This window comes from Ptychodera flava, chromosome 2 (genome assembly GCF_041260155.1).
Source record: "Ptychodera flava strain L36383 chromosome 2, AS_Pfla_20210202, whole genome shotgun sequence".
NCBI lineage: Eukaryota > Metazoa > Hemichordata > Enteropneusta > Ptychoderidae > Ptychodera > Ptychodera flava.
In genome coordinates, this window is record NC_091929.1 from 6,528,817 (window position 1) to 6,553,219 (window position 24,403).

The 24,403-nt window shown below is 35.1% G+C and overlaps 1 protein-coding gene across 2 annotated transcripts in view; it reads left to right on the plus strand.

Moving 5' to 3' along the window:
• LOC139152286 (uncharacterized) overlaps positions 1–24,403 on the plus strand; it is a 54,279-nt gene that overhangs the window by 21,574 nt on the left and 8,302 nt on the right. Inside the window, exon 1 of one of the 2 annotated variants that reach the window (XM_070725440.1) lies at positions 9,629–9,787. The exons of the other annotated variant lie outside the window; for it this stretch is intronic. The gene's annotated coding sequence lies outside the window, so the exon portion shown is untranslated. Of the gene's footprint in view, positions 1–9,628; positions 9,788–24,403 lie in introns of those variants that run through there. 2 annotated transcript variants of the gene reach the window in all.

Here is a 24,403-nt window from a genome sequence, read left to right on the forward strand (position 1 = left end):
AACAAAGTAGTTCTTATTTTGTGAACTCCTAATGGCTGATTAAGTATAGACAATAGATCACTGAACTTGGGAGGACTGCTGGTATTACAGACAGACACACAGCTTAAACAGCCGGTAATTGCTGGTATCGATTATAATTTGAACTAAACGATAACCAGGGCTGTTCTGGTTGATATTCATCGTTTGAACTCTTGACAGTTAAGATCTCAATTTCTGCAAGGAGCAAGCAAACAAAGTAGTTCTTATTTTGTGAACTCCTAATGGCTGATTAAGTATAGACAATAGATCACTGAACTTGGGAGGACTGCTGGTATTACCATGTCTATGCCCATGGCTTCGTCGTCTTCTTGTGTGAGAGTTAAATAAACCCATAACATTTACACGACTCCGCGTAGGGCTGGATAAATTACCCACCCCAAGAATGTTATCGTTACATCCATAGGACATAGCTGTGCCAAGTTCAGTGATCCAATACTGTTCACGTTGCTTGCGGTAGCTCCTGCGAAGTTTAGAACTATTGGCAGGATGATAGATTTTTTCCAATATTCTGACTTTCATGTTTAGTATTGAATGTCGAGGACCGTTAAAATGAGTGTATAGGCACGTCGGCAAGTTATTATTTATACCTGACCTATGGCCACACATCCTCTTGGATAGTTTTTCTCCAGTCTCTCCGACATATATCACCCACACAAAGTACAGTCAATGTCATAAATGACGTTTTTGGTTTGGCAAGAAAGGTCTTCAAAAGCCTTAGTGTGGTACGTCTTTTTGGATAAGTTGCTCTGCATTATAGTGTCAGTTATTAAAATTGCACGTTTTACAATTCCTTGTGTGACATGGCGACACAGATAGCAGTCACATTCAAAATTTCCTTTAAGGACATCTTTTAATATAATCTGTGGGCACAGTCTGGCTGACGAACCATTCGCCCTCAATGGCCCATAAGGGGTAGTTTTGTCGATCCGGTCTGGACCCTAACCGGTATTCAAATTTCTTGTACTATTCATGTTGTATATAGATTATTGAATACCAGGCTGCTGATATGCTCGGGGACTAAAATCCACCAGCAGACATATCCACCTGGGTTTGGCAATATGACATTAAACTGGTCCAATAATCATTTTCATTCAAGGTAATACATTACCAGGTCCATGGGACATTTGAGATTTACAAATTTAAGTAGGACCATCCTGAACCACTGATATTTAGTGGTGGTACCAGGTGTCCGGAATGGGTAAGTGTACCCTGCTAGCATGCTACACCCGTCAGGATTGGTCCCAAATTGGCTTATATTGTATGAAGTGATCATGATATAGTATATGAATCACTGTTATCAGTCAAAGCCGGGAATGCTGTCGCTAATCATTTGAGTGACCGAGGTGTCATATTTGGCCACAATGTCATCATGTCGACCGTAGAACTTTTTGAAAGTCCTCACGAGTCTTTTGGATGTATATCCCTGTCTCACTAGTTTTGATACCAATAAGCTGTGTCTCATTTGAAAATCCGCGTAGGAATCAATAATCGAGAGTACATAAATACATGGGTTTACCTATTTTTGTATTGGAAAAAAAAATTATTCATACTTTCCTCATAGACTCCCATAGTGGATGAACATTTTCAGTGAAATTCCATAATCAGATTTCTTGTACACATAATATGCACCTTTAACCATCATATTCTAATCAAGTACAATTATGTTAATTATTGAACGTCTGTATATGCTCAAGTATACCAAGTTTTTCATTGGAAAAAAAATTATTCACAATTTTATAATTGACTCCCATTTATAGTGGATGAACATTTTTGGTGAAATTCTAAGGTCAAACTTTTTGTCCACATGCCACTTGTAACAAGCCTATTTCATTTAAGTACATTTATGTAAAATATCAAATATCTATAAATGCATAGATATAGTTTTGCATTGAGAAAGTATTACATAGATGCCTCATACATGTATGAGAAAATATATGTATACCACGTATAGTGAATCAACATTATCAACAGCTGATTTTAGCTCCCATTGCCATATGTATATATGGCAATGGAAGCTATTCTTATAGGCTAGGGAAATGTCTGTATGTATGTATGTCTGTATGTCTGTATGTCTGTACGTCTGTATGTCTGTATGTCTGTATGTCTGTATGTCTGTCCGTCAACATCAAAAACTCCAAAACCGCTGTACATTTCATCTTGATATTTGGTGTGTACATGGATGATGGGCTGTAGATGAGATTTTGTTCAAATGAAGTTGTCATTGCCAAAAATATGCAAATTAAGTGAAAAAATGTAAAAACAGTCAAAATTGAAAAAACTCAATAACCACTGAGCAGATTACATGAAAAATTAGCATGTAAGTACTTTGGGCTGACATGAAATGATTGTGCACATCTTGGGTCAGTATCTTGGACTTGCTATTTTTCATGAATTTTTTTGTAATTTTCTCCCTTTTTGGTCAAAAATCTCCTGCTCTGAAACCACAAGTCCGATTGATTTGAAACTTGGTATGGAAGTGCATAGGAGTGACCTTTCCCAAATTTGGGCAAATCGTGGTGAAATTTGCATATTTTTAGTTTACACGTCCATAGACTCCCATGTATAAGGCAGATCTCCATAGACTCCCATGTATAAGGCCACGAAAAATAAAAATTAGTTTCTCATCGTATTCATATTGCAAAAAGGATGCAGTGACACAATTTTAGTCCCCACAGATGAAGTCCAGTGAGCTTATAGATAGGGTCATGTCCGTCTGTTCGTCCATCCATAAGTCCATCCATTCACGCATATATCTCGGATATTTTGACAAATGTCATGTGACCTTGATGACCTTTGATCTCAAATATACATATTTGTCCATAACTCAGTAACCACAAGTGCTACAGCCTTCATGTATGGTATGATGGGACAGCTTATGACGCCACATATTGTACCTCATCAATTATGCACATATCTAATTTTGAGCGAGCCAATAGAGCTAGAGGTCTGATTTTTGGTATATAGGGATAACTTAGCAAAACAATTTTTTTGACAAAATGTCACGTGACCTCGGTGACCTTTGACCTCAAATATACATATTTGTCCATAACTCAGTAACCACAAGTGCTACAGCCTTCATGTATGGTATGATGGGACACCTTATGACGCCACATATCGTACCTCATTAATTATGCGCATATCTAATTTTGAGCGAGCCAATAGAGCTAGAGGTCTGATTTTTGGTATATAGGGATAACTTAGCAATACAATTTTTTTGACAAAATGTCACGTGACCTGGATGACCTTTGACCTCAAATATACATATTTGTCCATAACTCAGTAACCACAAGTGCTACACCCTTCATGTATGGTATGATGGGACACCTTATGACGCCACATATTGTACCTCATTAATTATGCACATATCTAATTTTGAGCGAGCCAATAGAGCTAGAGGTCTGATTTTTGGTATGTAGGGATAACTTAGCAAAACAATTTTTTGACAAAATGTCACGTGACCTCGGTGACCTTTGACCTCAAATATACATATTTTCCATAACTCGGTAACCACAAGTGCTACACCCTTCATGTTTGGTATGATTGGACACCTTATGACGCCACATACTGTACCTTAATAATTATGCGCATATCTCATTCTGAGCGAGCCAATAGAGCTGGATGTCTGATTTTTGGTATATAGGGATAACTATAGGAGAGAAATTTTGACCAAATGTCATGTGACCTCGATGACCTTTTACCTAAAATATATGTTTATGTCAATAAATAAGTGTTATGTCCTTTGTATTTAGTAGGATGGGAGACCTTATGACAACACACGCTTTACCTCATTAATTATGTACACATCTAATTCTGGGCAAGCGAATAGAGCTAGAGATCTGATTTTTTGGCATATAGGGATTAATTAGCAATATAATTTTTTTTCAAATGTCATGTGACCTCGATGACCTTTGACCTTGATTATACATATATATGCATATTTCAGTAACCACAAGTTCTATACCCTCCAATTTTGATAGGATATTAGACCTTAAGATGTCACATCTTGTACCTCATTTATAATGCGCATATTATTTCTTGGCTGGCCAATACTGCTAGAGGTCTGATCTTTTTTTTCCGATTTAGAACCATAACTTAGACATGCCACATGTGTTTCAAATTGGGAACAACGACATAGACCTATGTGCCCATAGATCTCAACATATACACTCCAGTGATACTTCTTAATGACCATATTTTTCTGCCCCATCAAGACTAATACTCCTATTACAAGTGGGGACTATGTCATTGTAAATGACTTGTTGAGTTAATGGTTGTATCACAGTATTCGATATATCTCATTCTGTATTTTTTCCATTTTATATTCTGAATAATTACATTAAACATATTTCACTGTCTCCAGTACATTTCATTAAGTATTTTCACTTCATGCACTTTATCCCTTTCACACATGTTCAAATATCTGACCAGAGAACAAACACTAAATAGTCCAGGATGGGAGCTACAGTGTCATTGACGCTATTTTTAATTAAATCCAAATATCAAAATTTTGTACATACACACTTGCGCAAAAATATTGCGTTCCATCAGCAATTTCTGTCCAACCCCTTTGAGGAGTAATTTCAAAATTATAAGCAAGTCAGAAGGGGAAATCTGAGCATCAACACTTTTGAGTTTGTAAGGAAGGTCATTTGAAAAATCTAAGCTCTTTTTTGGGGATTCTATCGCTACATACCCCTAAGGTGTTAATTTGTGTATGCAGCTAATTTACTCAAGCAATGTGTGTGTGTGTGTGTGTGTGTGTGTGTGGGGGGGGGGGGTTATAAAATTTTTGTCATCTTGAAAGGGGGGTTCATCAATTTTTTGGGTACAATGGGTAGGGGGGTTCACTTATTTTGACTGATGCGCAGGAAGAACTTGCCGGCCCACCCCCGACCATAATAACTGAACGCTCCCTAAGTTCTAAGAGGCATGTACCAGGTTTACATCACTAATTACGCTTAGAAAGTTGAATACATAACTGTAACATATAACTGTAATATGGAAATACGTGTGAATGTCTCTATCGACAAACTCCATCACAATACTTTTCATGACCACCACGGCATAACTTGAAAACTCGCTGAACTGCCAGTATTCTGACAATTTACCTTTCTTTTTCGCTAATAGAGAAAAAAACAAGCATAAACAAGCAAAGATTTACATCATATTATAGATGAGACCAAGACGTTTATCCGGTAAAGCATACGTGACTATGGATTTTGTGTAAGTGTCCTACCATTTGCTGATTAAAATGTCTATAACTCTTGTTTCAACATTAGAAAAGAAAATTTGTTTTAAGCCATCGGCTGTTTCGTCCAAACATGCTTAAAACCAGATGAGAATAAAATTTTGGTACTAGAGAGACAAATTACCCAAGATTTTCCGATTTCTGAAATTCAAAATGGCCACCATCCCTTTGTGAACTCTACGGGGAAAAATAAAATTTTCGATTTTCGAAAAACTAAAATTTTTCTTTCATCAAGAGCCTTATAATGAGCCCCCAGAAGTAGTAGATCAGAAAAGAATTGATAAAATTTGAAAGCCCGAATTTCTGTCCCGAGGTGCGTTCTACATTTCACCTTGTCGACTATATAAAATAAGGAACCAAGGGCCTTATTTATAATAAATTTCAGACGGTTAATAAGAAGCTAAGCGTTTTCTCACATCACATTAAATCTCAACTAAAGTCACTCTAGTAACCATAGAAACGAAAAAACACAACAAATGATGCAAAGCTAACAACATAGGTAGACACTGCCATGTGAGCCAGTGGGTGTGAACGAGGTATGAAGCAAGTTGTGGTATCTATACTGTTTTGATTATTTGTAGCCTGTGGGTTTTAAATTGATGTTTTAGATACTAAACCTTCTGTGGCATGCTGGCTTAATTTGAGGTATCTCTCAATTCGTCAAATGTAATTAGTTAATATTAACAATACAGTGTATTAGAACATACTGTCACGTACATAATGATTTTGTTCCGCAAAGGTGCCATGCACAGCCTGACTCAAAGCATCGAGTTCTGATCATCATGTCAGCCTACATCAATCATTTTTGTCAGTCAAACGCTCATAAATCCAAATCAAGACGTGTTCTCCATATATCATCCGACACACTGTATATTCAGATTGTCTGACCATCCATTTTCAATCTCATATGGTTAAGGAATTTCACGTCCTCGGTCCCTTCATCACAGAATCTAAAGGATGTGCCTCACCTCTTGGAGAAGTGAAGAACAAAGTGATGGGTTCGAAGTAATTGAACTTGGATTAGAGAGGTTTTGTTACACGTAATAACTTCTACGTCTGACGGCGCGCAGTGGCGTACGGGTATCCCTGCTCGCGTGTGAATAGAGAGGTTTATTGTGCGTTCCCGATTATTTTGCCGCATATCTTTCTCAGAAACATGCGAAATTCGTATAATTTTTAAGAAACATGAATTTCGATATGTGAGGACCACTCTTATAGTAGCTTGTTGTACCCTCGAACTACCTTAAATCAGCCGATTTTCTTTGATACAGTTATTTATGTGGTTTAGAGAATTGATTTTGGAGGCGTCAGACAAAAAGTGGAATGCGACTTTAACATTTCGTCCATGTAAGGAAATTATGGCAAGTACTTGTACAGTTGCAAACTCTACGAAATATTCTGATATCAAAGATGTTTGCTAATTTACAATGATACCTTTTGAGTTTGCTTGTTTAAATTCGTGGAAATCATTGAGAAAATATCAAAAATACTACACGTAATTATGACTACGTGTAGAAGTGTTTGACGTTCGGAACGTCTGTGCTATCTAGCTACCCCTACGCGACGTCTGGTTATCACGTGACAAAGACGCTACGCGTACTGATCGAACGTAGTTACGTGTAACTAAACCTCTCTAATGCGTTCACGTTCGCATATGCATTGTTTCTCCTCTCTCTAACACACACACACACACACACACACACACACACACACACACACCATCTCTCTCTCTCTCTCTCTCTCTCTCTCTCTCTCTCTCTGGGTGTGTGAATACTTAACATATTTATGAGCATGGGTGTTTGATTGTGCTTTAATGTTTTATGTCGCAATCTTCTTTTTGTGTCCCGCGCCTTTGACATCGATTTTTCAAGGGTTTGTGTTCTTTATTATGAAAAGTACAAAACCCATTGATTTGAGCGTCCGGGATCGCCGGACGTTGTGGCTCAAATTGAGCAAGTGAATCCTGTCTTCGTCCATAATTATCCCCGGGTAGATTGTGAAGAGATATTGTGGGGCCCGAAAAATCGTTAGAAGAGCCCTAGCGTGATTTTAATTGGCGGTTATGTGCTTTGTAAGTCGTACCGACCGGTACGTGCTTGATAGATTGGAAATCATTAATCGAATCAGACGTATCCATGACACAATAACATGTCACACTTCTTTTGAAAGACTTCCTGGGAGAAACAAGGATCTTGAATTTTCCTATATGAAATCTGCATCTCCTATGCTGGATTACACATGCTTATACACACTGAGTAGTAGATATATGGAACGCAGAGTGCAATGGTTTGTTTCAGATGGTCTGCAATGATGTGTGTGGTAAGTGTAACACCATAATAGAATTTTCAAGTTCATGAAAACTTATCTTAAGGAAGAAAATTAAGTGGGTTTTTGTGCTAAATAGTTTTGTAACACGCAAGGTTGAACGTACACGACAATTACTATTTTAAAAGCAACCGTCTGATAGTAGTTCCGTATAGTCAGAGTGAGTCCTGAATTATTAATTTTCAAGACAGCCATTCGGGGCCATGATTGATCAATAACACCAATGACATGCTATGGTACATGTCTAACTGTTGTGTCACGTGAGGCGAAGACCCAGCCATTTCTTTGAACCTGTTGATAAGAATAATTTTTTGTGCAAACACGAAGACGAGGTCATGATATTTATATAAAAGGGGAGAACCATTTGTTGGGGGCTGGAGGATTTGATTTGTTGGGGGGCTGGAGGATATTTGGAAAAAAATTGTCGGCAGGTGAAGAAGAAGAAGAAGAAAAAGGAAATCGATCCAGTTATGTATTACTGACGGAAAATAGAAAAAATATTGCTGCCACAGTGATAGGAAAAATTTGCTGCCATACCCATTTCCTCCAGCCCCCCCCCCCCGAAATAAAATAGTCCCCTAAGGTGCTAAAGTAAAACAGAGACTGGCACAGTGGCAGGTGAATGGTCCAACTCTAATTTTCTACAAGAGCTTCGGGTAGTTTTCATTAATTAGCGCAGCGCTGGGCAGCTAATAACCAGACTTGGAAATCAAATTCAGAGTTCGTTGTGTCCAACTTGTTTGCTAGTTTTTCTTTTAAAGCAAACGGAAACAGCAATCATATTATATTGTTCTTTTACCGGTTCCATGATGCAGAGCGCGCTAGGGTATAAAACGCATACGTTACGCATAGGGTATACGCAGGGTACGTTACTCATAGAACTCTATGGCAGATAACTACCTGACCTATATTTTCGTCGCTGATGGTTAAAATGATACACGGGGCATTATTTGACATTGCAAATTTGTGTCATACTTCTATAACAATCCGTTGTACAATACAAATCAGTATGTTTTCGATGTTTTGAGTGTATATACGGTGTTTTATGTAGCCACAGCAATTCATTGTGGGATAACCGGGAAAAGGTATATCGGAATAGCCAATGGTATCCGCTGATAGCAGATGATATCCCGTTAGTCTTATCCCTTAAAATTCCTGATAGGAAAACCTGCTCCTTGGTGACAGGTTTGACTTTTGCAACTGATGCACATCAATATTCATACTAGTATCTTATAGCTCCACTACTCCATATATACTCCAAACAAACAGATACTTGTCATGGCAACGAGGGTCATATTTTGAAAAGTCAATGATACTAGGGAAAGTAACTCTTTCTAAATATTTCTAAAATATTGTCAAAATATATATTAGGCCTACTTAAAATTTGCTGTTTACTGTGCCGTATTTAGGGTAACAGTATTGGAAAAAAGTATTTAGATTGATCTGATATGAGGTTAAAAGGACGCTCGAAATCATATTGAACTATGGCCCGCAGAATGGTGTATCAAAGCGTACCTGTGGATTGCCACATACATGTCGGACGTCTACTATAGGCCTACATAGATAGCGCAAAATCACCGTATCTTCGCGTAAAAACAGCGTGAGCGTGTAAAAAGGGTTGCACCAACCGTGCCGTAGAAGTCTACAATGTCAAGTATGATCCTTACTCGTTCAGTGATTTTTCAAGAATCGCAGAGCGGCAAGGAAGCTCAACCTGGCGAAATACCAAAAACGATTTTATAATTAATATTCATATTTCACAATCGTTAATAAGCTAAGGCCTATTAACATAATATTTCTTAACTATTCATGTCAAGTGAACTTATGCTAGAGTATTAACTGAGATAAGAAAGAAGGTAATGAAATTATGCATTATTAAAACGATTATGAATTTTCACCCTTTAAAACTGCAGGACCTTTGCTTTCCATTGTGAATCTGGACATGGAAGTAGCCGGCATACACAGTAGTTAAATAGTGGGGGGTAGACCCTCGAGGTCAAAGGTCACATTAAGGTATAGCCTCGTATTCGTTTACAAATCTTGAAGTCCGGTTTCTGAACTTATGGCTGACAAGAGTAGAATATTTTTCTGCCCGTTAATGCTGGATGTCACTTCTTAAGTCCCTTGAATACTTATATGTAGAACGTCAACAATCTCCTTAGTTTGGGAAAACAGGTAAGAGCCCCCTTAAATTCAGCGGACTAGACCAGAACGATTACACTGCGCTGCGCTAGTGCTACCTACGGAATGATAAATGGCGGGGTCATTGACGTCTGAAGTAATACTGTTGGGTCCACCCAGGCCTCTCTGGTCGATCATACACAGGCGCCAGGAGTGTTGACGTGTATTGTAAGTAAATATTCAACACTTCAGGTTTCATTGATCATACAAACCGTAAACTTGATCACCTGCAATGTCTGTGCCTATGGCCAGCTCAACACATGCTTGCAAGAATTGATATGACAACAAACTGCTCCGTTACGCCGCCATTACCACCATTATACTTCTCTTGGCTTCTCCCTGTGTTTTGTATTTTACAAGTATCGCGTCTTCAGTTTGTGTCAGTATCATTTCTTAAATTTTACCCTGCGTCATCCGTAGACGTACAAGCGAGACAACGGAGGGCGAATGGTATATTGTAATAAAAAATAACCGGTATTATTCAGAGGCAGTCACGAAACACGAGGCTTGTGACATATTAACCGTTCTACGTAGGTTAATTTTCAAGTTGCTGTACCGGGTGTCGAAAGTCCGTAGATAGTAAACTATCCGGTGATTGTAATGATACATACTTGTAACTCGTTGCATACACATGGGCCGCGAGAGGCATGTCATATACGACAGTAATGATAATCATCGAGGGCTGGTTGCTTGTTGTTGTCGCTGTATATCATAATTGCTCTACTTCTTTGACAGGACTTTTTGACCTTTGACACTCCACGAATGGTAACGAATGCTTGACGTAGGCATGATGTGTACATTTAGTACCCAGGCAAAACCTTGCGCTACACTGCAGCTAGAAGTCTCGCTGCTATACCTCCATGTTTCCTATATTCTCATTCTAAATCGGCTCCTAATATTATTAGTCCAGTCAATTTAGGGTTTAACCTAGGACTAATTGCAACAGAAATTATTTCTTCACCATGACCTTTGGAAAGGTCTCACTAATGACATATTAAAAGTATAGGAAAATATAAGGGGTGCAAATTGGTTAAATTTGCATATATTCAAATTAGCTATATATCGCCTTTAAAATGACTGCTATACTCACATTTTGGGCATGTAAACTGAATTCAAGTGACTTTTTTCATTGCAACACAATTTAGTAAGGTTCAATAAGTTATTTTCTAAATGTCTTGAACAATAAAGAATATGCAAATTAAGTAATTTGCATATATTCACAGTTTTTCCACTATTTCAGACAAAATGAATGTTTAAGTTCATATTTAAACATTTTTTTTTCTCTATGAAATTGTTCAGGTTTTGCAAGAATTACCTAAAACAAAAGAGGTTGACCAAATTTGTATGCATTATTTGCATATTTTAATACAAAATGGCTAATTTGCATAATTGACACAAACGGTCTTCTGTATACAATAAGCCTACAATAGCTTCCATTGACATTTTCTGGTTATTCAGAAATGCAATGAATAAAGAGAAAAGTTTCAGAGAATTACTATTTAACTAAAAGGAATCTGAATTCTTTCTTTGGATATTCTTCTGTTTTTACGACGATAAGGTTATTCATAAAACATCATTGGACGTGCTCAAGTTTTTGACATCAATTGTCATTTTAAGTCATTTTCTCCTACAACATGTTCGATTGCAGTAAAATTTTTGAAGGAATATTTTATGCTTTTGGTCATTATCTTCAATGACGATGGAAATATTCAGTTACTAATAAATGGATCACTACACTTAACAGTTGTGCCTGTGAATCATCCTTCTAATTATTAAACTATCATTAGTATAAATACGAACACCATTTGAATCACCATGATGGTAGTGGTGATGACAATTATTATGATGGTCATTATCATATCAAAATTTCTTCCTCTTCCTCTCTGTTTACATCTTCCTCAAGGTGGTTCATTTGTTTACAGCCAGAATCCTTTCATTGACAACAGAAAGTCTAGATTTTGCTTTCTTCCGGGGTTATTCATGCTGCTGCAGTTCATTGTAGAACCCATAAGTATGGGGAAGGATAACTCAATGAAAAGATGTGAAGCATAGGATGATATAATTGTACTGCGTATCATATCAGATCTTAGATGTGCAAGTATCACTCATTGGGCTGTTATGTAATGGACTTCCCATTTGCAGATTATTAAACTTTTGTATTATTACCAATAAGATCGATCACTCAAGGAATTGAGAATCTGGCCAATCTGAGGTGAGACTTCCATAAGGTTCAAAATACAGGATAACCAATTTTATGATAATTTGATGTCAAAATTTGGTATCCTAATTGACAAACTCGTTAACGGCAGCTTCTGTGATGCAAATCCCTTCACATCTTGGTTTTCTTGTTTCACGGTCATGAAAATTTGAAAGAGCAGCTAGACCATGTACATTATGAAAAGTATCTAGATTTGCTTTACCAGTGATTTAGATTATCATGATTCAGTCAACAGATTTTTTTCAGTTTTTCCTCAAATGCTATGACTGTGTACGGTAAGATTTAACAGGAAATCTCTCTCTTCAGTCCACTATATGACTTTATATTAATTTTCAATTGTTGTCTTCAAGAAATTTCAAAATTTTGAGAAATGCAGTGTCCTTTGACGATTGTAATGTCTTTCAGCTGATAAAGGAACAGCTTTCCTAATCCATATTTCATGATAATTGGCAGTATAGTATAACAATTGTACCTCTATATCATCATGATCATTATAATTTATTTATCATTATTATCATAAATTTCTGTACGTGGCATGAACAGGCAAGTTGCACACAATCTGATTTACCAGTGACCACACAACATGGTCTTTAATTACATTTATCCACACTTAATCTATATTAGTAATACGGGTAAGGGTGAAAATAAAAGAAAATAGAGCTGAAACACAAATTTCTTCAGCCTCCCTTAGTACAAAGTGTTGGTTATTTGGCCAAGCATTTTGGTATGCATTAAGAAAATCTAAATCTTCCAGTAAGTTCCCAATGTTATTGATATTATGCAAATTCTCTAGATAATTGAAACGAACTATACGAATCAATCATTGTTTATTTTTACAGGGCTTTTCATTCTGTAGGCCCTATTAGTATATAATCATTAAAATGAGTTAAAATACACAGAAAATAAATAACCATGTCAATTTCTTTGTACTGAGCAAAATGTTCATTCAAGTTATGAAATAGACATCTTTCGATAGGAAGAATTTAAATTATTAAATAACTTAAACAAGTAGAGTCTCTTAATGTAACTTCTCATTTTACGGATAACATAATTAATCAAAATAAGTTGACGTCAATTTGAAAAATTAAAGAAAATTATTTTAATGATCATCATATATGATTTATGCACATGAGGAGTCGCTCAAAATTAGGTAAAATATATTTAGCAATGTTAGTAAAAACTTCCAATCTCTCTTTACGATATTGTAAAACCTTTCAAGTTTCAATTATTACATTTAGTACAGTGTAGGCATTTCCTATAAAATCTTTTAAAATTAGTCCTTTGCACAATGTAGATTGTATTAGGCTTTGAATATACCATTCTTGGACCTTGGTATTTAAGGTGAAGAAATAATTCATGTTCTAATTAGAAAAAGAAGTGACATGGTTGACTTATTGGACAAATGCAAATAAGAATTTTTTTATCGCTGTAAGATATATTTGAAAACATTCCCTGAACTAAAAACAAGAAAATGATCTTACATAGTCATTACAATGTCAGCTTATCTCTTAAATCACTTCCGTAAATAGATTATCAGCACCAGGTTTGTATAGCATCTATGACCCATTTAGCATTTAGGTAAATTAGCTGTCTTATGCACAACTTCATTAAATGCACTTTTTCGCGATCCCTGGGATCGCCTTCGTTCTAGTCTGTAAGAGAATGATTGAGGTGTAAGAGCCTTTTGTTTTCCATTGAAATTGTAATCTTGTGGGTAAATTTTCTGATGAGAAAATCTGGTGCCAACACAGGCCTTTAAACTTGCGATATGTAACTTCCATGACCCTACTAAAATTTAGTTCTAATGATCTCCGTTGTTTTTTAACATTATATATAGTCATTTACTTTAGGCCAAAAAGGGAAAAGTAAAGTGGTAGGAGGGGCACATTGCAGTTATGTAAAATGAGGAATCTTAAATGATTTTATGCATTGCCTAGAAACACAAAAAGTACATTAAATAATGAAATTGCTTGAATTAAATATCAATTTGCTGAATATATTTTTAAGAAATCTATTAACAGCAACGATTTTGTTCCCTTTTCTAAGTTTGATATTTATTCAAATTATGCACTGTCTCCCCTCTTAACAGTCATTTTGTTTGTCATTCTATACATTCAATACAGAGTGGAAACAAAAACTACTTGTTGTAGTAGATAAATATAATTTTTAAGTGAAATACAGTGGGTAGCCATACTTGATTTAGGCAAATTAGGAATATTTCTCGGGCGATAAAATGTATTCAAAAATATTGCCTGGACAAAAATTAAGATAAATGCATACATTACTTGAACATAATGTCGCATTTTTCTCAATTCAATATGCATATTTCTTTTATCAGTGAATGTATTGCTCCTATATTCCGTTTATATCTATACAAATAAGGTAATATTATAAATCTTACATTGTATTGGCCTTTTAGTATGTCATTCTAGGACCTCTCTAAAGTACACTAAGAAAATTTAATTCTATTGCAGTCAGAAGTAGCTTATATAGTTATTAATTAGGGACATACAAAGAAAAACGAAGTGTTGTGGCGGCCATATTGGATTTATGGAAATAAGGAATATTTCTATGACGACAAAATATTTTACTCAACATTGCCTGAACCAAAAACAAGGCAAATAAGCCCAAACCCCGCATATATCATGTTTAGCCAAATATTTTTAGTAGCAACATTCTATCAGCACCTAGTTTGTAACCATAATCTTATTACATATATGCAAATTAGGCATTGTTTACATTTCTAGATTGTACGAGGCTTTTAGTATGTCATTGTAGGGCTTCTCTGAAATACACAGTGGATAAATAATTCTATTGCTGTCAGAAGTAGCATAAAAATAGTTATTAATTGGGAAAAATACAAAGACAAGTGAAGGTTGTGGCGGCCATATTGGATTTATGCAAATTAGGAATATTTCTATGAAGACTAGATATTTCCATCAACATTACTTAAACCAAAAATAAGGCAAATAAGCCAAAAAACGTGCATAACATATCATGTTTAGCCAATTATTTTTAGCAGAAACATTCTATCAGCACTTAGTTTGTACCCATAATCTTTTTACATCTATGCAAATTAGGCACTGTTTACAATTCTAGATTGTACTAGACTTTTAGTATATTATTCTAGGACTTGTTTAAAATACAATGTGAAAAAATTATTCAATTGCTGTCAGCAGTAGCTTAAAAATAGTTATTAATTCGAGAAAAACTAAGAAAAGTGAAGTGTTGTGGCGGCCATATTGGATTTATGCAAATGAGGAATATTTCTATGACGACAAAATATTTTCAACAACATTGCCTAGACCAAAAAGGAGGCAAATAAGCCAAAAAACCCTAATCAAAAGCATGTTTAGCCACATATTTTAAGTAGAAACCGTCTATAGCGACAATTTTATACCCATGAGCCCCTTTACATTTATGCAAATTAGGCACTGTTGCACCCCTTAGATTTTATTATACTTTTAGTATGTTATTTCAAGGACCTTTCCAAAATGCATGGTGAAGAAATAATTTCTGTTGCAATTAGTCCTAGGTTTACCCCTTTTTTGGCTTAGATTGACTGGACTATTATCTGTTATCTGCAGTACACTGAAAAGTGATATAGTGTTTCAGACCAGTCGAGTTCACAGGACTGGTAGTAGTAATCCTATCTCAGGATTTTATGTATCTGTTTGTTCACAAAATGTTTATGGATAGTGTGCTTGAATGCATGAACCCTTTTCCCGCCAAGTTCATATTTCATCAAGTCCTGTTTGGTGCATTTTTAGCAAAAAAAATGAACATTTGAAGGCTCCTGAAATCATAGATACTGTAAACATGATAGACTAAAGATGTTGGAACAGACCAAGCCAAATGGGTGGAAATACGGTTTTGACTTAGATACATGCTTTTTACTGAGTTGGCTGGTGGAGAAGGAATATTATCTGGCAGGTAAAATGTTAAAACATTTGATAACATTACCGCATTCTTTAAAGATTATTCCGTGTACTGACATTGACAATTCTACATGTTGTCTGACAAAGTGGTTTCTGATATCAAGTGTTGCATATGGTTGATATAGGAGAGAGTGCAGCAATTTTCACTGGAGCACCCCATGTAAAGAAGCTGAACTTTGGTGCTACATATTTAGGATATACGGTATAATTACATGTACATGTGCACCACTGTAGTTTTGACACCCCTACCCACTGGTTTTTTGCCTCATACAGACTATTTACCTAGAAAATATTGATAAAAAATGTAACTTTTCTTTCATCACAGCATTGAGTGTTATGCATCATGGGTGTTTTATTTGAAAATTTGTGTGCTAGTCCCCAAAATGTGTAAGTGAGCTCTGAAAAAGTGAAAATGGACAAAAACATAAAAGTCAGTTGCAAGTTTCTTTTGAAAAACTAGTGGGTTTTGGATCCACAATAGGGTATTTATTTTGACCTTGTAATCTCTATTAGACAGATCTGTCGGTATACTAGCCTGCTAGTTGTTTTGTACTGTTTGTAACAATCTCACTGCTCTATATTGTACCAAGTTAGTGATTTGCCAAGAATTGATTTGCTCTCACATCACCTCTACTCATTCATTCACTCCACAGGCATAATTAAAACAAGACAGATTTCACGAGCAAATTTTACACTTTTATTCACATCAGATATAACAAGGCAACAAACACAAGAATGTCCATACTGTGAAATATTTAGCTTCTGTTACAAGCTTATCATCAAGCTTCTCTTCAACTAGTTCTCTTATTAATATATGGTAAATAGCTTTGTGCATTCAATTGTTGTGATATAAAAGTCAATAGAAAGCTTATCATCAACTCTGATTATGCTTAAATTAACCTTGCAGCTGTTGGGGCAAAGAATCTAATAGTTTAAAAGTGGAGATTTGCACTGAGTTGTCAGAGATTGGCTTCAGAGCTGTGGCAGTTCAACACTGCTCAAACACACAGTACTGTAGATTTCCCATAATTTATTGCAATTTATATCCTCAGAGATACCTGAGTGAAGTCTGCTATGTCTCCCATGTGTAGACAAATTCACAGACTATTCATCAAAATTTTGAAAACGTACTTTTATGCACACCATTCTTCTCAATTCTCATTTTAAATAATTTTGAAAATTATGCATAATTGAGAGTGGAGATAGCATTTTTGTGAAATTTGCCAGAGATTGTGTCTTCAGCCATACAGAATAATGTGATGGAAAGTAGGGAGACTGGTTGCACCTGTTTTATGAAACAAAAGGATATTGATTTTTTGCAATGGAAGTGACAAAAGAAATTTGCATGCTAAGTTTTCTCAGAGAATGACCCCTTCAGTTCGTCATAACTTGCTGCCTAAAAAGTATGGCATTTGTAGTACCTGCAGAATGTGACTTTTATGGTTGTTTAGTGGTTATTTTCAAACTTTCACTGAAATATCTAAACGTACCTTTTACTAGATATTATTTAAAAATTATTCTGATGCTGCACACCAGTGCTTACATGCAGAACTGAAAAAGTTTTTAGAAAAGTAACCTTCAAGGATACATGTACAAATCAAAGAGTATTGTGGGTAATTTATTGTACTGTGAAACACCAATCTGCACAGAATGTTTGGAGCTGTCACTTGAATGCTGCAGATTTGAATATCTATGAAGATGAAATGCAGATTTGTGCAGCTCTTGACAGATTGAACAGCAGCTGTTATGCAGCTTAAAATCATCCAATGTAAAACTTTGTTGATACTACACTAATTGTCACAGCTCGATAGCACCTCAAAACAGCTTTGCATAGCTCACTAGAAGCCAAAAATGAGCAGAAGTAGCTTAATAGATGGGCTTGTAAATTTCTGGTGTCCACCGTTTTAATAAAGCAACTCATTATCATGATGGAACGCCGTCCTCATCGCTGATTGGTCGCTGAGCAATGCCATCAATGGCATCAAACAGAGATTCATCATTTTCTATGTGCGAACGGCATTCCATTATGATAATGAGTCGCGTTATTACAACGTTGGACACCAGGAACATTGATTTTATCAAAATGCGGCAGATTTCTTCTAAAGTTTTCATTTCATGGTGATATGAGAGTGTTTTTTGGACAGCAGAGAGCCTTCCGTATTGAACGAGGTACCTAACTGTAGGATGTGTGTGTGTTTTACTACTAGAAGGGGCAGTTTTATTTGCAGGCTGGATAAGTCTGTTTCACAACCTTGGAGGATAGTCTGGGTATGAGAACGTCACAACCTAACAGAAACTCTACACTATTAATTAAAACTACAAAGCTCACAGCACGCCTGTGAGGAAACTTAACATTTTATACAAGAAAAGTATGCAAAAAGCTATCTAGTTGCCAAGAGCATCTATTTAATTATACCAACGCGATTCTTTTTTTCTCATTTAATGCCAAAACAATGTATATTGCTTGTTGTATAGTTTGATGTCTTTGCCACATTGAGGATATCACTCCAGATCAATCTCTATTTCAATTCTCTTTGTTCAAAACAAGATGTAACCTATATTTATTCCATACAACAGAATACAATAAGGTTTAAATTAAAGAGTGCTTGAAATATTTGAATAAAGCAAAACTTTGATTTATTATAGTACTGAGATTAACAAACATCTTACAATTTTATCAGGACAGTGACAGTGACTTTGGCTTCTTTTTACCAGTTTTGATGTAACATTATTCTAACTTCATGAAGGTTTTAGACTGTTTTCATTTATTGTATTCAATGCAATTTTTCCCATGACCCATAGTAATGAATTAGTGTTTTTGGAATCCCATATCAGGTGTTATCTTTTTTCACTTGGTGTGAGCTAGTCAGCTGGTATGATACTTTGATAAGCTGCTTGATTAATCTTCTAGCATAGCAGTGAGCATGGCATAAGCTAGAAATAAATATATTTTTCGTGTGTACTTGTAAATAAAATGTGACCTATTAGGATGGCGATTGAATGAGCAATATGTCTTCTTTGTGCTGTCATACTAGCAAGTGGTCTGCTGTTAGCTGTTGTACGGTAATAAGTTGGCTGCTATGTTTTGCAGGTGGTGTATAGTAACGTCATACAAATGCATATATATATATATATATATATATATATATATATATATATATATATATAAATATATATATATATATATATATATATATGTGTGTGTGTGTGTGTGTGTGTGTGTGTGTGTGTGTGTGTGTGTGTGTCCATCCATCATCTATTCAGTCATCCACCTATCTGTTTACATGTACAACATGTATCTTATCCATTGTGTCTATTCATCCGACCACCCATCTGTTGATCTATTTTTATCAGCGTGTCTAATAGTCATTTTTTATATAGTTTTCTATAGAGAAACTAGGGACATTGTATATATCAGTAGTTTGCACTGAACCCCCCCCCCCAAAAAAAAATACAGTTATGAAATAATACTACTAATAATATAACCAAGGAAATTTATAAAATGCTTAATTTTGCTAAGCTCTAAGCACAGAAAGAGAGTGAGGAGAATTGTGGGAAACAAAAGGCAAGAGACAAAAAGAAATCAGTGTTTGAAGATAAATATGTCTTGAGAGTGTGTTGAAATTAATCTGAGGGCGGAGAGAGTTGCGAGGAATTTTTTCCAAGTCGACGGACCAGTGTAACTTAATGATCTTCTCCAAAGGTTTGTGTGTTAACACTCAGTACCTTGAGAAGAGTATATTTTCAAGTGGTACTTGTAAAACTACTTAGAGCTATGTATGGACATTGTGTCACGGTGTACTTGTTACACATATAAATGATATATATCCCGGGATAGAAAGATCGCGTTGAGAAGTGAATTTGAATCTGTTTCCATAATTATCTAGAGTACAACATGTATATGTTACAATTACATGTCCAAGGATAGAAAGATCACATCGAGAAGTTAACTTGAATTTTACCTCCTGTATCCTATTTTCTGAACACCAGGTGATGTTACCCTCTTCTGATTGGTCAGTTTCAAATACTTTGAAAGAATGACTGGTGCACCTAGGAAACACAGCAGGCTGTTTCAAATTACTCTATTTACACAAGAGTTAAAAAACGATAATATAAAAGATACATATCAGTTAATAAATGCCAGGATGATGTATGGCATTTTGATTCTTCCTGCGAAGGGCTGGTACATGAATGTAACCTCCAGCAAAACAGCTCTTTTGAAGACGCCTGTGTAAACAGACAAAAATGATGGTAAATGAGCTCTAATGTTGACTGGTGATGGAAATTTTGGAGCAGAATATGTCCATGGACAACGTGTAGGCTAAATTTATAGAGATTTGTTGTACAGTGTCACAGTATTTGTTACTTGGCTGGCTGTCAAGGCATAGGACATGGGTCTGTATGCATATGGTTATATGTATTTTCAGAATTTTTGATTGTTTGCAATGCTGCAGGTACAGATGCAGCATTGCAACACTCCCAATGTACATGTACACTATAGGGCAGAGAGAAAGTACATGAAATTCCAGTTGATCTTGGTAGAATCTAATCTCTGGTAGTATTTAGCGGTGATATTTTAAATATCTTAATATCGGTAATAGCTATAGTCTCTGGTAGCATTTAGCAGTGATATTTTAAATGTCTTCATATCGGCAATAGCTATAGTCTCTGGTAGCATTTAGCAGTGATATTTTAAATATCTTAATATCGGAATAGCTATAGTCTCTGGTAGCATTTAGCAGTGATATTTTAAATATCTTAATATCGGCAATAGCTATAGTCTCTGGTAGAATAATAGCAGTGATATTTTAAATATCTTAATATCGGCAATAGCTATAGTCTCTGGTAGCATTTAGCAGTGATATTTTAAATATCTTAATATCGGCAATAGCTATAGTCTCTGGTAGCATTTAGCAGTGATATTTTAAATATCTTAACTATCGGCAATAGCCATACTGTAGTCTCTGGTAGCATTTAGCAGTGATATTTTAAATATCTTCATATCGGCAATAGCTATAGTCTCTGGTAGCATTTAGCAGTGATATTTTAAATGTCTTAATATCGGCAATAGCCATAGTCTCTGGTAGAATTTAGCAGTGATATTTTAAATATCTTAATATCGAATAGCTATAGTCTCTGGTAGCATTAAGTGGTGATATTTTAAATATCTTAATATCGGCAATAGCTATAGTCTCTGGTAGAATAATAGCAGTGATATTTTAAATATCTTAATATCAGCAATAGCCATAGTCTCTGGTAGTATTTAGCAGTGATATTTTAAATATCTTCATATCGGCAATAGCTATAGTCTCTGGTAGCATTTAGCAGTGATATTTTAAATATCTTAATATCGGCAATAGCTATAGTCTCTGGTAGCATTTAGCAGTGATATTTTAAATATCTTAATATCGGCAATAGCTATAGTCTCTGGTAGCATTTAGCAGTGATATTTTAAATATCTTAATATCGGCAATAGCCATACTGTAGTCTCTGGTAGCATTTAGCAGTGATATTTTAAATATCTTCATATCGGCAATAGCTATAGTCTCTGGTAGCATTTAGCAGTGATATTTTAAATGTCTTCATATCGGCAATAGTCTCTGGTAGCATATAGCAGTGATATTTTAAATATCTTCATATCAGCAATAGTCTCTGGTAGCATTTAGCAGTGATATTTTAAATATCTTCATATCGGCAATAGTCTCTGGTAGAATAATAGCAGTGATATTTTAAATATCTTAATATCGGCAATAGCTATAGTCTCTGGTAGCATTTAGCAGTGATATTTTAAATATCTTAATATCGGCAATAGCCATAGTCTCTGGTAGCATTTAGCAGTGATATTTTAAATATATCCATATCGGCAGCAGCTATAGTCTCTGTAGCATTTAGCAGTGATATTTTAAATATCTTCATATCGGCAATAGTCTCTGGTAGCATTTAGCAGTGATATTTTAAATATCTTAATATCGGCAATAGCTATAGTCTCTGGTAGCATTTAGCAGTGATATTTTAAATATCTTCATATTGGCAATAGTCTCTGGTAGTATTTAGCGGTGATATTTTAAATATCTTAATATCGGCAATAGCTATAGTCTCTGGTAGTATTTAGCAGTGATATTTTAAATATCTTCATATCGGCAATAGCTATAGTCTCTGGTAGCATTTAGCAGTGATATTTTAAATATCTTAATATCGGCAATAGCTATAGTCTCTGGTAGAATAATAGCAGTGATATTTTAAATATCTTAATATCGGCAATAGCTATAGTCTCTGGTAGCATTTAGCAGTGATATTTTAAATATCTTCATATTGGCAATACACAGTACAATAAATTACCCACAATTCTCTTTGATTTGTACACATGAAGGTTACTTTTCTAAAAACTTTTTCAGTTCTGCATGTAAGCACTAGTGTGCAGCATCAGAATAATTGATAAAAAATATCTAGTAAAAGTACGTTTAGATATTTCAGTGAAAGTTTCAAAATAACCAATGAACAACCATAAAAGTCACATTCTGTAGGTACTACAAATGCCTTGCTTTTTGGGCAGCAAGTTATGACGAACTGAAGGGGTCATTCTCTGAGAAAACTTAGCATGCAAATTTCTTTTGTCACTTCCATTGCAAAAAATCAATATCCTTTTGTTTCATAAAACAGGTGCAACTAGTCTCCCTACTTTCCATCACATTATTCTGTATGGCTGAGGACACAATCTCTGGCAAATTTCACAAAAATGCTATCTCCTCTCTCAATTATGCATAATTTTCCAAATTATTTAAAATGAGAATTGAGAAGAATGGTGTGCATAAAAGTACGTTTTCAAAATTTTGATAAATAGTTTGTGAATTTGTCTACACATGGGAGACATAGTAGACTTCACACAGGTATCTCCGAGGATACAAATCGCAATGAATTATGGGAAATCTACAATACTGTGCAATAGTCTCTGGTAGCATTAGCGGTGATATTTAAATATCTTAATATCGGCAATAGCTATAGTCTCTGGTAGCATTTAGCGGTGATATTTTAAATATCTTAATATCGGCAATAGCTATGGTCTCTGGTAGCAATTACTTAGCAGTGATATTTTAAATATCTTAATATCGGCAATAGCTATAGTCTCTGGTAGTATTTAGCAGTGATATTTTAAATATCTTAATATCGGCAATAGCTATAGTCTCTGGTAGAATAATAGCAGTGATATTTTAAATATCTTAATATCGGCAATAGCTATAGTCTCTGGTAGTATTTAGCAGTGATATTTTAAATATCTTAATATCGGCAATAGCTATAGTCTCTGGTAGCATTTAGCAGTGATATTTTAAATATCTTCATATCGGCAATAGCTATAGTCTCTGGTAGCATTTAGCAGTGATATTTTAAATATCTTCATATCGGCAATAGTCTCTGGTAGCATTTAGCAGTGATATTTTAAATATCTTCATATCGGCAATAGCTATAGTCTCTGGTAGCATATAGCAGTGATATTTTAAATATCTTCATATCGGCAATAGTCTCTGGTAGAATATTAGCAGTGATATTTTAAATATCTTAATATCGGCAATAGCTATAGTCTCTGGTAGTATTTAGCAGTGATATTTTAAATATCTTCATATCGGCAATAGCTATAGTCTCTGGTAGTATTTAGCAGTGATATTTTAAATATCTTAATATCGGCAATAGCTATAGTCTCTGGTAGAATAATAGCAGTGATATTTTAAATATCTTAATATCGGCAATAGCTATAGTCTCTGGTAGCATTTAGCAGTGATATTTTAAATATCTTCATATCGGCAATAGTCTCTGGTAGCATTTAGCAGTGATATTTTAAATATCTTAATATCGGCAATAGCTATAGTCTCTGGTAGCATTTAGCGGTGATATTTTAAATATCTTAATATCGGCAATAGCTATAGTCTCTGGTAGCATTTAGCAGTGATATTTTAAATATCTTAATATCGGCAATAGCTATAGTCTCTGGTAGTATTTAGCAGTGATATTTTAAATATCTTCATATCGGCAATAGCTATAGTCTCTGGTAGCATTTAGCAGTGATATTTTAAATATCTTCATATTGGCAATAGTCTCTGGTAGCATTTAGCAGTGATATTTTAAATATCTTAATATCGGCAATAGCTATAGTCTCTGGTAGCATTTAGCAGTGATATTTTGAATATCTTAATATCGGCAATAGCTATAGTCTCTGGTAGTATTTAGCGGTGATATTTTAAATATCTTCATATTGGCAATAGTCTCTGGTAGTATTTAGCAGTGATATTTTAAATATCTTAATATCGGCAATAGCTATAGTCTCTGGTAGCAATTAGCAGTGATATTTTGAATATCTTAATATCGGCATAGCTATAGTCTCTGGTAGAATAATAACAGTGATATTTTAAATATCTTAACTTACGGAAAGGCTCCATTAACTTAGGAATACCCTACTTCCCT